Here is a 21,584-nt window from a genome sequence, read left to right on the forward strand (position 1 = left end):
GTGACAAGGCTTCTAACTGGGCAGCACCTCCACACCCGAGTAAAAGTCAACAGGAGTCTACACACCCTAGCTTCTGTTTTCCTTTCAACACAGATTTCAATCCAGGGTTCGGGTGTGGCAGCTCCACCCATGTGAACATTCTTGACAGTTTGTCCTGTGGCATCTGGGTTCTCAAACACCTCTTGGCTCACAAACAAAAGTGGTTATAAGAAAAGTTGCCGTTCAGAGATGAAGAAGTAGGTGAGATGCCTCAGTAGGTAAAGGCAGCTTCCCAGTCAAACTGACACCCGTTCCTCACTCCCTGGAACCCACACGATAGAGAGAACTACACCCCCCACTTCTCTGATAAGCTGCTTAGAAAGAATGAAATATTTGAATGTAAAACACCCAGTTTAACTTGTTTCCATGAGCCTAGGTCACATCTTGAACAGACTTTCTTTCCATCTTCTTTTATGTTTATATTTTTGTCATTCGGGGAAGACAGTTTTTATGGAAAGTGTTGGTAGTCTGCCATTTATATGCTGATTATTTCCTGTCCACTTTCCTCATTGTAGCTTCAAAGTTAAACAGTTGTGACATGCAGGGTGTTGATAAAGAGCACCCATGTCCTTCGCTTTAAAAGATGGGCAGGCAAATCCTCATTTCTTTATGATTCCATAACCTTGACAAGCTACATCCCAGTTCTTAGCTTTTCCACCCCTCGCTTATAAAATATAAGCGAGTATGTTATTGTAAGGATTTCAAATGTAATAGATAAATATGAAAAAGTACTTAAGTCAATTCATAAAATTTAGCAAAAAGCAAAATTATGCTTAGGGATTATAATAACTATAGTCCAAATTATAATAATAAAGGAAACAGTCATAAATTATTAAACAAAAGCAGGGAATCTTCAAAATCTTTTTTAGAATAGCAAAGTTTTAACCTCATTATGGGATACGATTATTCATCTTGTTTATGCATTTGTGAGAGAACCAGAAATTGCTGTAGTCAGTCCCGGGCATAATGTATCCTTTCTCTAGTCATCCAGAACAAACTTCTAGAAAGTCACATCTCTGGGGAGCACCATCAGGCTAGTTTGGCAATATCAGAAGATCATTGATCCAGAGATCTGACAGGATGGTAGAGAGCCTGCTGTGGTGAGCCATGGTGAGTCCCAATGGATCCTGGCATAACCAGAGGAGGATTTCCCACAAGAGACAGCCACAGCAAGAGATCCTAAAATTATGCAACATTTTCCATTAAAACTAAGAGAGATCTCAGAGCCTCTGGATGAGCATAGGCTTTGATTAGCTGGGCCTTTATACACCTGGTCACTCTAGCTGAAATAATGACGCGTATTTATAGACTGGCCCTCTGGATAGATCTTGTGCCCTTCAGAGTTCGTCCCAAGAATGCTTTGCAGCTTATTAGACCTGGCGTGCAAAGTGGATGCTCCTTGCCGCTCTAGAGACATAATCTGTCTTCAGGTTCAAAATGAAGAGAGTACTGGCTCCAAGTCAGACAACCAGATTTGAGGTTCTGGGCCCAGCACTGACAATCACTATATATAAACTTGGACAGGCCCCTGGCCCAGCTTCTCCAGCCTGATTTTCCATACCCTGAAGTTACTGATTTTATATCTCCTCTCCCTATCTCATAAAGCTGTTCTAAAGAGCAAATAATGAAAGTTAGTTTGGAAGGAAATTAATACATATGGAGTCCTTTAATAAAGGTAAAATTTTGTTACTGACAGTCAGTTCAAATACAAAACATTTCACTGAAGAATACATTAACGTCTTAGCTCTAAGCACTTTCACGTTTGAGTTAGTTTTGAAGGGCCATCATACTTTTGCTACCTGTGTTGGAATGTTGACATACTTGTTTGGAGAGCTAGTAGCACTAATGTAACACAGCCTCATACTGAAAACTTACGAAGAACTTGGAAAATTCAAACACCATTCTAGAACCCAGTTGTAGTAGACACACATGTGTATCACCTATCACAATGTATCCCAATGCCATTTAGTATTCAAAAGGTAGCATTATGTTTATATTTTAAGACTTATTTTTATCGTTAATTATGTGTATATGTGGAAGCTATACATGCATGCTGAAGTGGAGGAGACAGTGAGAAATACCCTGGAACCCTGGAACTGTGGTTACTTGTGCTTGTGAGCACCAGGTATGGGTGCTAAGAACTGAACTCCATCCTTCACAAGAACCACAGGAGTAGTATACAGCCGAGCCTCCTGACCGTGGCTATATGTCAAAATATGTCATATGTAAGCATGTGTTTGCCTGGTGCACCTTTAAAAAGAAGAAGGAAGAGGAGAAGAAAAAGGAGGAGGAGGAGGAAGAAGAAGAGTAAGAGGAGGAAGAAGAAGAAAGGGGGAGGGGAAGGGAGAGGGGGAGGAAGAGGAGGAGGGGAAGGAGGAGAAGGAGGAGGAGAACCTTTGAGTATGACACTCCTGTTATTATCTTCCACAAATAGTGCCTTGTCATGGAAAGAAAGAGATGAAAAAATATAGAAGTTAATTTTCATGCAAAGAGCAAAACAAACCAACAACAATAACCCGCTGGTATGACACCTGATTACTTTTCAGTAAGTGGCAGGAGAAGAGGGAACAAAAGTAGAACAAAGCAGCCAGAGAGATGTTTCAGCGGTTAAGCGACCTACTGTGGGGAGCCACAGGCTGCCAGGCATCTCACAATCTCTGTCCCTCCAGCTTCAGGGACATCTGACATATCTGACTTACATGGACACCTGTACTGATTCATACACAGACACATACATACAAATTAAAATAATACAATAAGAAAAGAAAAAGATGTGTAACTGAATAAGACGTGAGGCCCGAGTTGTAGCAGGCACTCATAGTGGATGCATGTGGGTGGCTGTAGGGTTTGTGACTGGGACAAAATTCCTGAGGAAACAAGGGGGAAAGGATTTATTTGGGCTCACTGTCTTAAAGACATTTGTCCATGCTCACTTGACTCTGTTATTTGGGGACCTATACATATACATAATAAATAGTAATAATAAGTAATAACTAGTAACAACTACTAACATTTATAATGTAATATATAATATTAAATATATATTGTAAAATATGTTTATTGTAATATTTGTGTCATTATCATTTTTATAATGTAAATTTTATATTATGCTTATGTTTATACATATACATGTACATACACATAGACACACACACACACACACACACATACACATACATATATACAACACTCAACACAGTTAAAGGCAAAACCTCTGGTGTATTTTAAAGTAATTTTTTAAAAATGTTCACTAACAGGTACTTTAGAGTATCTATAAAGTAAACCTTTAGCATATTTTTTTTCAGAAAAACAAGTACAGAAAGTTTCCACATAAATATTTTATTTCTCAGACAAAAATCAAGAAAACTACCGGGATCCTAATACTACATTTAGATGATAAACCTCAATGCATCTTCTAGTGGCTTAGAGTGGTTGCCAATATTTAGGAAAGTTTGTCTACTTCTGTTAAAATAAAAATGAAAATTGACGGTTGCCTTTGGGTTCATAACTATAACACAGATTGAAATTTAGAAATATAATCGTCTGGAAGTCTTCTGAGTGAACTCAGCTGCACATACTATGCAAACCTTCCCACACATGGGTGACTGAACCCGACAAGTTTTCTAATCAAAAGATCCTGGGCCATTGAGTAAATGGTATTTTAATAGCTTTCTGAACACCCTTGAAGCAAAGCAAAATGGTAGCTCTATGCTTTAATCTGTACCTTTCTCTGTCAGTATCAAGTAAGGATTTGGATAACAGCTCCTTGGGTCAGTTGTACCAGATCTTCAAATTATTATCAAATAATGTCAATTAAACCCCCTGCATCACTGGCTGACCTTACCTGCTAGATAAACTGGAAGCCTTCTCTTACAGATCATCACTACTTACACTGGAAAATGATTAGATGTGTGCTCTGTGCCAGGGTTTATTCCATGAATTTATGGAAAAACATCTACTGATTTACCAATTCTTTCTGCTTCCAAGTCTGGAAGCCATGCCTTGGTCAAAGCTGACTGTCAGTCGCCCAGCACAGCTTAACAGTAATATGAGCAGCTCATCTCCAGCTGTACCAACACTGTGTCTGCCCAAGAGGACTGTTGTGGCTCCATCCTTCTACATATCTACTGTACATTTTGTAGTTTGAGCAGTCATGGCATCTTCTAAAAAATACAGCCAGGATCTATGTCATCTCATCGAATGCTGTTCTGTTTTTGTGCAAGGATTCTACTCTTATCAGTCCCATCTTAAGAATTTTATTGGTAGTGTCATAAGAATAACTAATACCCCAACCTGAGTCATCCTCTGACGGTGGCCACATCAGTGAGAGCTAGTTGCTGTGGTGGCTCTACACACAATGCATTTGGGGGCTTCCTGTGATGTTTCACACAGAGAGAATAAATACGTTACAGGATGTGATGATTTTACACTCTGAGGTCAGGCAAAGAAGCATTCCCCAATTTACCTGCAACAGCAGTTTTAGTTAAAGGGAAATAAATCTGAATAATGTGCCTTCTTCCTTCGAACAGAAATCGGTGGCTCCGAGAGTGTACTTATGATTACCTCACAAGTGATCTGCTTCTGCAATGTTTTGAAGCTTTCTCCTGCATAGTTTTATTATCACCCTTTTTATTATTAGTTTTACCTAAAAGTATTTCTGTGTGCTACAATTTATTATTTTTTTTTATTTATTTATTTTTTTTTTTTTGGTTTTTCGAGACAGGGTTTCTCTGTATAGTTCTGGCTGTCCTGGAACTCACTCTGTAGACCAGGCGGACCTCGAACTCAGAAATCCACCTGCCTCTGCCTCCCGAGTGCTGGGATTAAAGGCGTGCGCCACCACGCCCGGCTACAATTTATTTTGATATGCATAATTATGAGCCCCGCAAAGTTGAAATATTTGTGATTAAATAGTGCGCAATGAATGAAACAAGAGCCTTAGCAAATATCTCAGTTGGTAGCATGCGTTCTTAGAGGCACAAAGATGTGCTCAATCACCAGAGGTTGCAGCAGTCTCTCCCACGCATGTAATCCAAACAAGGGGGAAGACCAAGATGAATAAAATGTTGTGCTCAAAGGTCAGCCAACCTAGCCCACCTAGTGAGCTTTGGGTCTTTAAGACACTCTGTCTTTGAGGGGTAGGGGTTAGCCAAAGAGAGACAGAGAGCAAGAGGCAGAAAAGGGAGCATGTGGGAGGGAGAGGGGTAGAAGGAGAGAGAGTGGGGAAGAGGTAAAGTGAGAGTGGGAGGGAATGGGAGAGGAAAAGAGAGAGGGAGAGGAAGGAGAGAGAAAGAGAAGCTCAAACCTAAAGAACATTGTCCCTCCTACACCTGCATATACATGTCTTAGCACATTAACATCCACACCACACCTCCAAACACATAAAGATGCACACATGCACGCACATACACACATACACACACACACACACACACACACACATCCATGCAGTCAACACTCACTATGCTATCTTTTAGGAACAGAATGCATTTTCTTCCAAATGGTTTAGTTTCAATTCTGTAAAAAGTGTTTATTTTTGCTCAGTGATAAATATTTTATAATAACTCTTTGAAGTGAAATGTTTTTATTTGCTTTTCCTCTGGTAGGTTTTTTTTCTTTCTTATGTACAGTCATATGTGATATAAAATGGATCTTTTCATATTATTCTTTCTCAGTTTATAAAATCCACTAGTGACTTTCACTTTGTTGTAGTTCACTTAGTTATTAAAGATTTGGAAATGTAGAGCCCGATCTTCATCACCCACTGCAAATCTAGTGAGTATTTCAATTTGAGAAGCCTTAACTCACCCTTCTACCTAACTTCTTTAAGTAGACTGTGAGGGGAATCCAGAATGCTGCTGGATTCACGCTACACTGCACCACAAGGAAGAAGAATAAACGAGACAGTGTAAAACAGTTTCAACTCCTAAGAAAGAGGGTGACCCTAAATCACTGTTACTGTATAGAGTTACCTCCATAATAGAGGAAAGCATACAATAGTGGTGAGCCATATATTTCCATATTAAAACAGGCAAGGTAATATAAACCTTACAGTGAATTTCCATGGTTTGCATTAGTGAGCTAATTCATGTTTCAAAGTATTTCCAAGAGAAGAAAATTTAAAAGTTAATGATTACATTAGCATTGAATTTACCATTAAGCCAAATCTCCTTAGTGCTGTGGTTTATTAGAAAGCCATCTTCCTATACATCATGCAAGTTATATGCTCATATGTAAATAGATAATACATAACTGTAAAATGAATTCTTGCAGTTAATTTAATGTTTTATTTAACATAATAATTTCATTTAGCTAGGAATAAACCAATATTCCAAGATGCCACAAAAAGATGTTTAGCCACAGAGACTTATATAGAAAGAGAATAAATAAAATAATTAAAACTAAGCCGAACAAATTAGTAAATATTAGAGAGAAAACTAAAAATATTAGAGAAAATTAGAGGAATATGGATAAATTCAAAATTACAGTTTTATCATTAAAATAAAGCCTTTCCCCGTTGTGTAGAATAAAGACAAAGAAAGAAAATCCGTGATTTCAAAGGTTATAAATGCTATGTGAACTAAAGAGAAGAAATACTGCAGAGTAGCGAGCAGACAAAGACGGGGATGCTGCTCGGTGAACATCCTGTGCTGACTCGGAAAGCTGAGGCGGGGGAAATAGCAGCCATTGGGAGGTCTCTTTGTGTTACAGTGTTGAGGTGTTTTTACTTCAGGCAGTGGTGCTTCCCAGGGGACCCAGCGGTTTTATACATTGGATATGACCAACATTGAAAACCGCTAAATACTCTGCAGAGTCCTGTCTAGTAGCATCTTAGTGTTATTGAGCTTCAATCAAATACCTCTGAAAAGTACGTAGTAAAAGGGAACTACGGACGTGGAGATCTCTCCAAGGAGGGTCAGGGAGCTGCTGGGAAAGCCAACTTATTAATTTTAATCCCAGTACATCTGTTCCTTTTGGGTGGGCTTGTTTGTTTTTATATTACTTGAAGAAACATCTGGTAGAAAGAACATAGGGGAGCAGGACTTATTTCAGCGGATGGTTTCAGAGGAGTCAGTCCAGCACAGCGAGAAGGGCAGGCAGCACATTGCCATGTGCCAGGAGGCAGAGAGAAGTCAACCTCGGGGCTGGCCATTCTCCTTCACCTTGGTAATATTGTGTTTGCTATTTTTCTTTCCTAGATGGGAGTTGTGATTTATTTTCTTAACACAGAGGACATATATGGAAATAAAGTGTGAGAAGAACACGTATGTAAAAATAGTTAGGTATGATTTGGAGGAGATAAAGAAAGAGAAAAAGGAGAGGCCTAGTTATATACATGATTTGCGTTACTTCAGTGAGAATTCTGCACTAATAAACGAGGAAGGTGAGAACCCAGAGAGACTTTAGAAAATACATCCCTGTATCAGTAGCATATACAACCTTGACATATGTTCTCCAAGGGGGTGGGGGGGCACTACAATATCAGAAATTAATAACTGGCGATCCTAAAATAAAGCAAACAGAAAGCAAGCACCTCTGGCTGAAGCATGGGGAAGGAGAACCTTGGGAACATGGCTAGGTTACTGGGCTGACTTCTAAGTGGAAAATAAATAGGTTAGATAGGCAACTAAGGCCATCAAAGCTATCAGAGGCTTGGGGTGGGGGAACTATACAGATCACAAGCAAAGAAGCAACTCCCCGCTCTGTGGGATCTCAGAGAACAGAGACATTGAGTCCTGTAGGCGCTTCTTTTATTCTTCTGTAAAGTGATTCCTGTGACCAAAAGAGAGGAAAACATCCTATGTAGCCAAGGAAAACAACCTCTGAAAAGCTCCTAAAAGAAACTTTTGGCAAAGGAGGAAGTTTGGGTGAGAGCAAATGCACAAAGGGGAGATTAAATTGTTAATTTCGTTTTTCAAACGAGATGTTGTGAGGCTGTAACTCATGAAACTTTTCAGTCTAACCTTTTAAATTTTATTCCTCAGTGATATTGTGGAATCAGAGGGAAAGAGAATTGCATTTTTGGTAGCTCCCACTTGTCCATAGTAGAGATCCTCTAACACTGGAAACACACCCACAGGATTCAGGGACTCTGGCCCAGGCAGCATGAATCCGGACTCTGAGTGGGAAGGCCTTGCTGGCACATGTGTGCTCCTAATGTGGGTGCCCTATGTGCACTATCTCCGGTGCCTACCTGCTTGTCCAGGTCTTGATTCTTTTATGCATTCTACATAGTAATGCTTTGATTTCTCTTGTACCTCTAAGGTAACCTTGCAACCTTCCTCTTTAATGGCCTCCTCATTCCATACCTAGGAGCTCAAATCCACAATGTGTTGACTTTCAACATTTGATGCATTTGCTTACACCACCTTCTGCTTTCCAGAATGTCATTTGCCTTGTTCTTGTGTGCTCATGTGTGGCTCTCGATTCCTTAGTACACTGGCTACTGTCATTCTGGATTACAGGGAAGGTGCCTTTGCATTTGCTTCACCCAGCAAGAGCTAAGCATTTTGAGGACCAGTATGTTGACTGACATATTTGAAATATATTTGTTTTATCATTAATTAGGGCCCAGAGATATGACTCAGCCATTCTTGGTGCTCTTGTGGAGTACCAGAAATCTCGGGACCCAAAGCAGCTGGCTTACAACTGCCCTTACCTCCAGCTCCAGGGGAATCCAAGGTACTCTTCTGGCTTCTGCAGATACACACACACACATACACAGAGGCACGCGCGCACACATAGCACAGATAATAAACTAATTATATACTGATTTTGAGCCAATAACTCAAAATTCTATTGCCCCCAAAAGGAGAGAAGAGAGTCTTAGGTGACAGTTGTTCAAAGGGAGTCTAGGCATTCCTAAAATGACATTTTCATGTTTCCTTGTTAGTTGTAAGAGCAGAATGTATGTTGCATGCTGAGATCCTGGAGAACATACTCCAGGACAGAGTTCCTTGGCTTTTCATGAAAGTAAGGGGTTGCTCAAGGAGAATCATTTCTCAACATCTGGACTCTGCTCTCTCCAGAAATCCCCTAAGTTGAAGAGTACTGTCCTGTTAAACAGGGTGAGCAGCCCCGTTTTCTTCCTTTTGGTGACCCATGGGATGTGTACTCCACGTAGGGAATGAAGGCATAGATTTGCTCTAAGACACATTCTGCAAACCCAGCCGAGGCTTCTTCCATGACAATTTCAGTGCAGATGGATGCAGCACTCTGCCCCAAACTGCTTATTTCTCTCATTCTTTACTCCCACGTGTCTCAAGAACATTGATTTTAAAAACTTGCATACACTGATTTTTATAAATCTGTTTCCAGGAGAACCCAAGTGATACACGTGTATATATCTTCTCTTTGTGCCTGGAACATGCATACTGCAAGAAACAGTCAACACATGTTTGTTTAACGGTAATTTTTCACACCACTTTATTATACGCATTCTCCTAGTTTATGTGTCGGGTATCTCAAAGGAGTCTCTGCTGCTGAGCCATCCATGTCTTCAGAGATTAGTTTTGGCATCATCTTTCACAAAGCCATACTCTGGCTGTTCTATCAGGAATAACATTTCCATCTCACTCTTCCCATGAGTTTAGTCAAGCCTTCTCAGTCTGTTTCTGTGCAGCTAGAAAATAACACCTGAGATTGGATAAGTTGTACTATACATGCCACTCGTTGGTACTTCTGGAGGCTTTGGGGTCGAAGAGCAAAATGCCAACATGAAGAGGTTTCTATGATGACTTTCATAGAGGAAAGAATGTAAGAGGGGAATTGGAACGTGTATATATGCTGGAGAAGACACACACTAAACCAAAGCTTTGTGCTGGTTTTAATAAATAGCAGAATCACGCCCTGGAATTATGTTTCATGTCATATTTATCTACTGACTGATGGCATCCCTGCTGTAGAACGTAAGCCACCTGTGGTCCGGAGCCTTTTCTCTGTTTCAGGTCCTGTTAGCGGTATAGACAGATGGTCACCTCGCAGACCAGAACAGTTGACCACTCCGTCTTCAGCCTGATGCAGCACAGGAAGCAGATTCACAAGCGCATCGATCGATTCTGTCTCACCTGCTGTCTCAGCATCTTTGTCCCCAAGAAATAATTTACTTTTTGAAATGAATATCATTTAAAGTAGCTAACTGCATTTAATAAGAGTGAAGACTGTCTGCACAGGAAGGTTCTGTGTGCACATACAGTTGACGAGTTCTCAGAATAGCATCAACGGGAGAGAGCACTCTTTCTAATATGTGAAATACTGTTTTAGCCAAATTAGTAACTTTGCCACAAATGACAAAGATGAGGAATGACAGCTGACAATACACTGTGATTTGGGCTTTTAGCGGGGTCATATGACATTAAATTGCAGAGGGGAGCTTTTGAAAAGGGCAGAGTGAGGACTCCCACTGTCAAGGCTGCAGCTGTTGTGTGGAGCGGCAGTGAGATGTTCACCGGAATTCTGAACTCTGTCTAACAAGCCCCACCAAGCCAGTGAACTCCCTGCCGTTTGCCTGTTAGCCTCCCGTCTGGCAGGAAGACTGCAGCCGCTGTGCTGACACTCATCACTGTGAGCTCTGGCCCAGGGCTGCCACTCCTTGGCCCACATGTTCGATCGAAAGAAACACGTGGAGCACTGGACAGAAATTGTCTATTGGGTGGGTCACAGTTGAGGGGATGAGGCCAGGACAGTAGAAGAGACATTTTTTTTTCCTTCAGTATGCTTCCACTCTTGGGGTAGGATGAGCATCCAAACTGTTCCAAGACAGTTTACAGAGTAACTCCAATTAAAAAGCAAGCAAGCAAGCAAACAAACAAACAACAGTGAACTTCTCTTTATGATTCGAAAAGAAACCAAACATGTTGAGCTGGGATTCATGATTGCTAATGATTACAGTATTTCAGGGGGTGGGGTGACAATAATCACTTCTCAGACATGGCGATATCTACTGCCCAAATTGCTTGTCCCTTCAGGGTTCACAGAGGAATAACACATCTGAAGCAGAAAGCAGCAGATATCGTTAGGTACGGCTTGAAGCTGAGGGGAAGCTGGGCTGAGGAAAAACATCACACAAAACCTACAAAACAAAACAAGAATCGGTGTAAGTAATAAGAGAGCTTGCATCAGTGTGGACCCCAGGAAACGGAAGGAACACACAGCAAGACCAGCATGTTCCAAGCTCTGCAACCCTACTGGAAAGTCCCCAGTCCTCATGGGTCCTTTCTGCCACTCCCATGGGTGTATTAGAAAATGGAGGACCAGAGACTTCAGACCCAAGACTGGGTAAAGGAAAACAGTAGGCCACAGGAGTCTTTTCTGTCTTATTTTCTGCAGGTTTTCCTTTCTCACAAATTGGGTCTCCATATCAGGCTCCCTTCTGTCCCATTAGACAGTGTGGTGCTTCCCTGTTTTGTGAATTTTCTAATCTGATATCCCATATATTTGAAGTATTTCTCATTCCAGGTTTCTCCAATTCCTATCCATCCATTAGAGGACATCTTAATGTTTCTTCCTCAGAGAAAACCTTCAAGGTGTCTCATCACCCAGTGCTAAACTAGATACAAACCATTGCTCTGTACCTCTTATGTACAAATTTGCAGAAAACGATCCTTTTATAAATGGATGTTGTAAACAGGTTTCAGTGTTTGCATACATTTTAGTGACTGCTTCTCTTGTGTGGTGCTGTGGAAAACTCTGTATTAAGATGTAACAGAGTCAGCAGGGCATTCTGTCTCCCAGTTGCTCACCTCACCGCACCTTCATCTCCTTCCCTGTCCCTCAGGTATTCTTACCCCAGCCTTTACTTCCAGCCATTCCTCACAAATTCAAGTTACTTGGGAGGTCTTGATAAGTATCTTCTGAGGTAAACAGAACTCAGCAATGGGGCTCCCTCCCATAGCTAGAATTGGTGGGTTAAAGACTCAACAAATCTGACCTAAGTAAATGGGGCTATGACTCCACGCTTAAAACTCCTGTGAAAAGTGAGCTCCCTGACCATGCTCCTCTCACCATCCTTGGTGATAGCCTTTGTCAAGGCAACACTGCCAGTGTGTGCCCGTACATCTGTACGCTGAGAATAAAAGAAGACTATACCATCAAACCAAAATTGCCTTTCTAATTTTGGCGGTGCTCATTGCTCATCCTGTCTCCTAGATATGCCCTCTGTAAGACTGTTGACATTCCACTGTGCTTGATGGAAACTTAGACATGGTCCCCTGCAGGATCTGGCTATGCCTGTTTCCTTGAATGCAGCAGAGTCTCGATGCTAAAAATATGGCACACCGTGTTGTTATTGGTTCTGTTCATGAACAAGAATTTCTAAACCATGCAAGGATGATTTAGAGGTCCTGGATCTTGCCAAAGGCTTCACATCCACAAATAGGCTTTTGCACAATGAGGTGTAAAGTTCATGGGCTGCTATTGCAGTGAACGTCACATAAGCCACCTCCAGGAGCTGATTCAACAGCCAACTGAAATTTTAAATGGCCAAGACCCACTGTGCTGCTGTCAACCTCGGTTAAATTTGTTATTTTGTTTTTGAATAGAAAAGCAGAGAGCACTCTGGATAAGTGCAGTTGATATTTTCTTCTGAAAAAAAATTCAATGATAATAACAATTTCTTTTTCAAAGTTTTGCTGAAGTGCCATGGATATGTAGACACACACACACATACATATTTAATGTATACAGTTTAGTGAGTTTAGATGTTCACCCATGATTTTATTAATCCAATCAAAGCACTGAGCATCTGAATTGCATCTAAAAACAGTTTATTTTGTGTATGTGTGAATACACATTAAGAACACTTACCATTACAGATTCGGAGGCTCGCAGCCAACCATCTGACTGAGCACAGGGACCACAATGGAGGAGTTAGGAAAGGACTGGAGGAGCTAAAGGGGCCATATCTAGCATCAACGAGAGGAGAGGCCCTTGGTTCTGTGAAGGCTTGATGCTCCAGTGTAGGAGAATGCTAGGGTGGAGAGACAGGCTGGAATGAGTGGGTGGGTGGGGGAGCACCCTCATAGAAGCAGGGTGAAGAGGGATAGGATGGGGGGTTGTAGAGGGGAAATCTAGAAAGGGATAACATTTGAAACATGAAACAACCCTTACCATATTATATAGCCTCCCACTTTTCAGTTATTTGCTCATTTATTTATTTCATGTGCCAAGGACAGCTTTGAACATCTGACACCCTGCCTCCAAGTCAGAGATTGCAAGAGGGCACCAGCATGTTGGGTTTTCTGCTGTGCTGGAAATCTTTCACGAAGCTTCGCGTATGCTAGGCAAGCATTTTAGAGAATGAGCTGGTTTTTTCCAGGCTTTTCACAGTGTTTTACAGTTCATAATAGTATATTGTGAACTACAAGTATAATAGGGTTCTTATAGGTTTAAAAAAGAAGCAGAGAACTTGTCTTGTGGTAGTACCACTATTTGAAGAGAGGAGAATTTGTCATATACCAAAAGAAAAAAAAATCCACTGATTATATCCAAAGTATGCCAAGTTTGTTTTTAATCTATGTGTACAAATGAGTGGTTTCAGATATTAATGTCCTTGCATAATAATCTTTAGTACTTCTGTAATAACTATTGAACCTCTTTTATTTTTAGAAATTCCCCAGAGTCTCACATCTCTCAACTTTTGCTACATTCTTCTGTCTGATCCACCCAACAACACTGCTCTGTAAGCAAGCATTCTCTAAAACCGAGATTAATTCATTGGTTTAATACCAATGACACAGGGGATACCAGTTTTGTCTCTGGAGATTTGAAGCCTCTACTCCCAGCTTCAGTCAGAACAATTATTCATAAGTACTGTGCCTCTTTCTCATATTTTACAATCAGTAAAATTAATACTTGCTCTGTTTACTTCTCATGTCTTTTTGAGAAAATGAAATGAATTAATAAGTGTGAAAGTTATTACAGAGCTGGAAGTTCTAGATGCTATATAAGCCTTGTAATTCTTTCAGAACATGATGCCAACTTGTATTATGAAACATCTATTTAGAGAAATAAAGAAAAATACAAATTTACAGCTTTCAACACAAGAAAAGGGCAGAACTTTAACTGAAAAGGCACCCATTCCTTCTGAAAAGATAAACCCATTTAAAAACTACATCTTATTTGATTTATTTTCGTATCTGAAACAATCACACATAACATCGCCTCTGGCCATAATTAGTATCAGAAACATAAGCCATTTATCAAATGCACACTGTCCAAGTGATCAGGAGTGTTTCAGAACTCCTGAAACTTTCCACTTAATGAGCAAAATAAAAGACCAGGCCTTCAAAACATAAGATGCAGGCAAATTCAGTTTCAATTGGAATCACATGCCAAGTTTCAACTAAGGTTTTAGTGTTTATTACTATTTCTTAAATATTGATGACGTCATGTATCTGAAGAGGATATGCACCATCTTAGCTGTGTCTTGAAGAAGCTGAGAGTCAAGAAGGAAAAAAACAACATTTTCATGGAATAGGGACCTCAGCCCAAGCTTCTTGTCAACCTACCCCTTGGTCATGCTTGTGCACTGACTTACCTTCCAAGGTCAATAAAATTTTGGGGGCCCCATTTTAGCCCTGACTTAGGCCCAAGCCTGGCTGGAGTTTCTGCAGCCTTGTGAGCGATCCTAAGCCTGGCTTGAGTTCTGAGACCTGTCTCAGTCATTTCTGTATGGGGAGAATCAGCAAGGCCTATTTGACCCTGCCTCTGCCCTGCTGTTGCTGATGTAGAGCTTTGCCATTGGCCCTATCAGTCTCTCTATACCCTCCACCTCCCTTTCCCGCCTCCTACATCATCTTACCCCACCAAAAATCTCCTCCCTATCTTACAAACTTATGTGAGTGAGAGGTTGATGCCATAAAGTTGAGTTCCTGCTTCGACAAGACTCCCAGCTCAGTGTGTTTCTTCTGGGTCATCGACACTCGCCATCCTTCTCAGTCCAGGAGAGATACCGGCTATCAGGACCAGGACCTCTCTCCTCTCGCCTCGACTTGCCAGCAAGGAGCCTGCAAAGTTTGAAGTTAACATTTACAGTTTGCTCAAAATATGATGAATTAAACGAACAGAATTTAACCCTCAAGATGTCTTCAGAAGAGAGAAACATAATGGTTTATAATCAAACTAGGAAAATATATATTGTTGTGGGGTAGGAGTTCTTGAGTTTAGCTAGAGACAAAGGCAACATAGTTTTTGTGATCCTATTTTGTGATTTTAAAAGAATTATTCAATTAAATAATAAGCATTTATGGAAATGTTGTTACTACATTGGATCATACCAAAGGAATACTGGCAAGATGTACATCATCTTATAGTCATCTATATGATGACCAAATCCCATAGGTAACTGCCATAAGCTCACATGTAACACAACACTTCTTCAGTCAATGATGAGCCTCACATCTTCTGGTAGTCACATGGCACTATAGTGGCACTGAGCCACACAAGCTTCCTCAAGAGTAGAGACACTTTCAGAAGAAGAAAAACCGAATTACCCAAGAATGGAGGGTTTAGCAGAGGTTTCATAGACCTTATCAGCTTCTTAGACAGTCTAGAAGCACAGACCCACAACCAGCAGCTTTTCATTTGTACATGGAATGTTCACAGCCAGTACTTGTGTATATGAAAATCTATGATCAGAAAGAAGCACCAAGCAAACTACATGATTGTATGGCTGAAAAGAAAGATACCCCCTCGAGACCAGCTCTGGAGGCCCTTCAAGAGGAATCCTGTTACCAAAGGAGTTGACAGCTTCATGTGGTATGTACTGTTGCCCTTGGAGAATCTCCAATGGGAGAAGATGTCTATGTAAACTATGGAAATCTGATGAGTCAGAGACAACATAGGCCGATTGTGTGTCTGTATCTTAACACTGAATAAAACTTCTTAAAGAAAAAAAAAAACAAGCTTATAGAATAAGATACAAAGAAAGAATGAGCTTGAGTTTAGGGTGTTCTAGAAAAAGTCAAAAAGCTCCAAAGTGAAATGTTGGTAAAGTAAAAATTATCACAATCTGAATTTAATTTAGCTTTAAAGAAAAATATTTTTATAAAATTGGTATAGTGCATGTTGAGGCTCTCTAGCCATGTATTATGAGATGCCCATGCACATTAAATCACATCCGTTCTTCCTCAAATATAGTAACTTCTGTTTCTGGAAACTCTAGGCATTGTGCATAGTGTTTATTAGCTCACCATGTTTTCATTTTTGTTCCATATTTGAAATACCTGCTTGTATCTTACCTATATTTAGATAGTCAAATATGTACCATCATATTGCAATTGCCCACAGTTATAAGCTATTCAGGTATAAAATACAGAAGGAATAGAGGTATATAGATTCTTGATATATACAACCTAGAAAAACAGGAGACTGCAACATTGAGGTTGGTGTATATATAGTATATGTTGGTTACATAAGGACAAAATAATCACCTGATGAAGCTATTCCTAGACCATACTTTTATCTTTAAGGAATGAATTCTGTCTCTGTCTCTCTGTCTCTCTGTCTCTCTGTCTCTGTCTCTGTCTCTCTCTGTCTCTCTCTCTCTCTCTCTCACACACACACACACACACAATTTAGAAAGGTCATTGTGTATCACATTTCAGGACAGTCCGGGATACAAGAGATCCTGTCCTCAAAAGTCACAAAACAAAACATAACAGTTCATTGATTCGTTCAGCAAATAGTTGAACATCTTTAATATATTATTCACACGCTGGTTTTGCCTTTGAGTGTATAATAGTGAAAAATAGGGTATTTCTTAAGGGGCTGATCATTAAGCCAAAGGTTTAAAATATGTGAATTAACATAAAAATACAATATCTGAATAATCCTTTAAAATTATGATGAATTTTGCATAATATTATAATGAGTGACAAATTCAGAGTGCTTAAAATTGAAATATCTTAGCCCAACCTTATATCCTCAGCTACATTATGAAGTTTAAATATGTGCTACTCGTCTCTTTTTAAAATAATTGAGCAGAAGAGAGCTGTGGGGAAATAACTTCTGTATATTTCAATTTTTTAAAAGTAGGAATAATACCAAGGGGGTCTTATTTCTTTTGAAAATTATGATAAAAAAGTTAGTAGTAGGTGGTGTTCATGAGTTAAAAGTAATGAACAATGATATAAAAGTCACCAGGACATAACTGGTGGAAAAGAAACTGATGGAAAAATGCAAAATTTTAGAAGAACTGTATATCATCTATGAAGTGGTGTTTGGTCTCATTTTAAGAAATCTGGAAATGTTATCTGAAGCCATGCCTTCTGGAGAAATTTTTAAATATAGACTCCACAACCTGTTTACTTTTATTTTATTTTATTTTTTTTTTTTTGAGCTGGCACATGTTGAATTATCCCTTTGAGAGACTGGGACCCATCAGCTTCAGAAGCTGTGTCTGTGCACTTGCCATCCCTTCTTCTCCACCCCTTCCATTTGTTTAAACAAAATTGCTCATGAAGCTCTACCTCAGCTTGAAACAGCATTGGAACCAGGTAGTCATGCTCATCTGTTAAAGCAAACAACTCAATAAAAATACATAATAAATGACTTTACCACTCAATGTCAAACAACATAAAAAACAAAACAGGTGACATTTCTTTATGTACCTCTTCCACAAAACACATCTGGTTCTAAAAGTTCTCTCTGCATTCTTGACCTCTGAGAGAGAGAGAGAGTCATACAGTTTTAGTATCAGCTTTTCAAAGATGATAAACAGCCTTTAATTCTTCCTGATTTCTTTTTCTTTTCATTCCATTGATTTATAATATGGACAGAAATATGGGACATTGTTTCCTCTAACCATTTTTAAAAAGGTTTTCAGAGAAGGCACCAGTTATTTGTCTCTAAAATGTATCACTTTCTCTCTCCTCTGTAGTCTTTCTATTGTGTGTAGTCTTTTAGTCTTTTAAAATTAGCCGCAAATTACTATTTTGTTTTTTAATTTTTGTTTTTATTCTTTTGTTTGTTTTTAGTCAGTTTCTAAAATATAGAGTTCATCTTTCTGTAACCATCTGCTTTGACATTTATTCTAGTAGATGACAATATTGGCAACCATTTCTGGCTTCTATAGTCATGCCTAGGTTTGTGACAGGCAGTAAGGGTATGGACCGGAAGTGTCCAGGATCTTGACCTTTTTTTTTTCCCTAGAGAACTGAAAATATGACCTGGCATAGATATGCCAAAGAAATAAGATGATTTTTGTGAAGCTAAGTAATATTACAAATTAAGAGGGGGCATGGTGTCTTGGTGGCCACTTGAATAAAGATACTCAAGGGTCCAGATATTTACCCAGAGATTCTTTTTATGGTTTTCAAGAGAAAGAGGAGGTGCCCACTTAGGGCCATAGCTTGGGTAGTTCTTTCTTCTGAAAGGTAGATTAGGTTATACAATCATTTCTTTACTGCTTATGTGCCTCCCCATAATGCCTCTGATTATAATCACAGTGATGTCCAGTTACAAGCACATATAAGATAGTAAATAGGCATTCTCCAAGGTTACTAGAGGAGCCATGTTTACCGTACTCTGCACACATCTCTAACTAGTCCCGATGGGATCAGTCCAACGGAGATCACCTGCATGTACTGTGTGTGTACACAGTGTTTACAGTGAAGGCAGAACTAGACTGCCAAGCATATTAATACAAGAGTAAGAAGTTCAAACTCTAAACCAATGAGAATCCCAGGGAGCCATCTCCTGCTGGCCGCCATCAGGTTCATGCTTTAAATGGTTTTGAGACATTGGTATCCAAACTGAGATTCTCACCTAATCTTAAACTTACCATGGCCCACTTTGAGTTTGTAGCATGCTCATCTAAACCTATGCTGCATTCCCACTGTATTGGTTAATCTGGAACTTAGAGTTGCCGTAGGACATGACTCTAGGAATGTCTATGAATGGGGTTCTAGATAAGATTAATGGCTTCAAAAGAGCCACCATGATTGTGCGTGTACTACACCATTCCATGGGCTAGGATCCTGGGATAAATAAAAAGGAGAATGGCTGAACACCAGCATCTCTTTCCCTCTGCCTCCCCTCTTCCTATGCCTTCGGATACTGTGTGACCAGCTGATTCAAGCCCCTGCCCCCAAGACTTTCATGCTTTCAGGCACTGTACCATGGAACTGTGGACCAGAATCACCTTTTTCTTTCTTAAATCACTTTTCTCAGGGTGTTCCGGAGTGAGATGGGTAATTAAGATATATCCACCACTCTGACTATGCCCATGAAAATAACCAAAATACCTAAGTTGTACATCTTGGACCTTCTTTTATTTTTAGTTTCCATGTCAAATAATAATACAATTCCAGATCTCCCGACTCAGCTGAAAGAAAAGCAATACTAACTGGAGATAGACATAATTTTCAGTCTAAGTGCTGTGATGAAATGATCCCATGATAACTTGTCAATGACAGAGTTTTAATTTCCTGGAACTTTCTAGGACCAGAAGTCATAGGTTCAGAGGCATCGCATCATGCCTCATATTCAAATTTTTATTAGAATCACTATCACTTAACTAAATTTATACAAAATCAAAACGGGAATGTGGGGCGTAGTTTTTCTTTTTCTTTCAGAAAAAGAAAAAGAAATTATTTATTTATTTATTTGTGATCTTTTTGGACTCTTACTCAGGAAAGCTTACTTGAGAGTATAGTACTGGACATCAAACCCTTACTGTTGTTGGAATTAACACAAACCATTTTGTTGTTGAGTAGAGAGATATTACCTAAAAGCCAGAGTTCCAGATAAGAGAGTGCTCTGTGTTACCACTCAGGCAGCATACAAACATCAACTCCAAATTAAACCAGCTAGATTCCAGAAGAGCCTGGTGCAGATGGCAGTAACATAAGGTTTATGAAAACACAGAATGCGGTATTTCTAACAAACACACTTGCTTCCAACTTCTTCGTACATAAATAAGTTTTGTATAGTTTAATGTTTCCCCACCAAAGTTTCTTTCAGCAAACAAACAGCTTTTCTTCTTCTTTGGGTCCCTCCCAGACATTGAATTAGTACATGAAACATATAACATAGGATCACCAAAAGCCTGTCATTGTTCATTGTTACTGCCTCCAGCTTTACTTTCATATAGAACCTTTTCCTTAAGGTTTTGATTCCCCACCCCAACCCAATTCTTATTAGCCCTTCTCCCTGCTCTACTCTTTCTCTCAACAGCTCATTTGCTAGGAATGTAGTTCAATAGAACAGCAGCTGGTGTTCTGTTGTTGGTAACTACTGCATATAACACCAGATTCTATTTTGATTGCATAGGTAGCCAGCTGTCTTGAGTCACTCTACTGTTTCAAGGTTTCCAGAAGTTCTCCCTCATCAAGGATTGAGTTCTTGACATGTTTCCCACCAGGTGGAAACAGTACCCTCATCTTCAGGAGAGGCTGGTTCAAGTGGTGATTCTCCAGAGACCCTGTATACAGGATACTTTTTGATCAAGGGCATTTGAGGCTTGGTAGAGCTTCCTGGAGATGCACAAGTCAATAACTGACTCTGGAGATCTGCAGAAACCTGGTGCTGTGTAAACAGAGCCAAGGACAGTGGGCTAAGGAAGGGAGAACACCAGCTCAGATGTGGGTGGGTGGTAGTCTATGACAAATGATCATGGCCCTTGTTTAGGAGGCTTGTCTGCCTATTCTGTCCCCAGTCACACAGTTGTCACAGGGCGTGTACACTAAGCTGCATCTCTTAAGACTTTGACCTGTGTTGAGTAATTAACAAAGTGATGTGATTGCTAGAGTGAAAGATCGTGAAGGGGAACTTCCAAAACCACAAGCTTCCACAAATCAGGTCCCACTGTGTTTAAGTATTGTCAGAAATGGTTCAAAATCAATCTCTTACCCCAGGACTGCTTTGGAAATGTGAGCAGACATCTTGTGATGGTTTGGAGACTCTAAAACTTTTAACGTCATGTATGATAATAGTAAAATGTGTCTCGATAAAATTTCAGAAGTAGATTACCCCAGTCAAACTAATGTTATATTAGAATGCTCATATAGAGACCTAGGTCAGCCTTTTTAGCATAAGGAGCCGAGTTTGATCTCTAAAAGCCGTCTTTTAAAGGCCAAATATGATACTTACGTTTATAATCGCATCTCTGGGCAGCAGAGACAAGCAAATGCACTCTGGTGGCTCACTGACCAGCAAACTACCCTACTTTGTGAATTCCAGGGTCGTGAGAGACCCTGCTTTAAAAACACAAGGCAGATGACATCTGAAGAATCACACTTAGGGTTTCCTGCCTTTCACGGGTACGTACACAAACATGTACACCCTAAAAGGTACTATTATGAAGCCTAAATAAGTTCGCAAGGTTCCTGTTGGCTTTCATTGTTGAAAATTAATTTATAGAATTAGAAGGTTTGTTTCTCCCCATTCACCACAACTTACATTTTTGTGCATTTATCAGTCATTTTCAGTATTAGAAACACATAAGCAGTTGGTTTCTCACCCTTATGCAGTGTAGAGTGTACTGGAAGAGCGCACGCGGTGTGAGGCTCCTGTCTAGCAGAGTCTGAAGATCCTGTTACAGAAGG

The sequence above is a fragment of the Mus caroli genome, chromosome 3, assembly GCF_900094665.2.
Source record: "Mus caroli chromosome 3, CAROLI_EIJ_v1.1, whole genome shotgun sequence".
Lineage (NCBI taxonomy): Eukaryota > Metazoa > Chordata > Mammalia > Rodentia > Muridae > Mus > Mus caroli.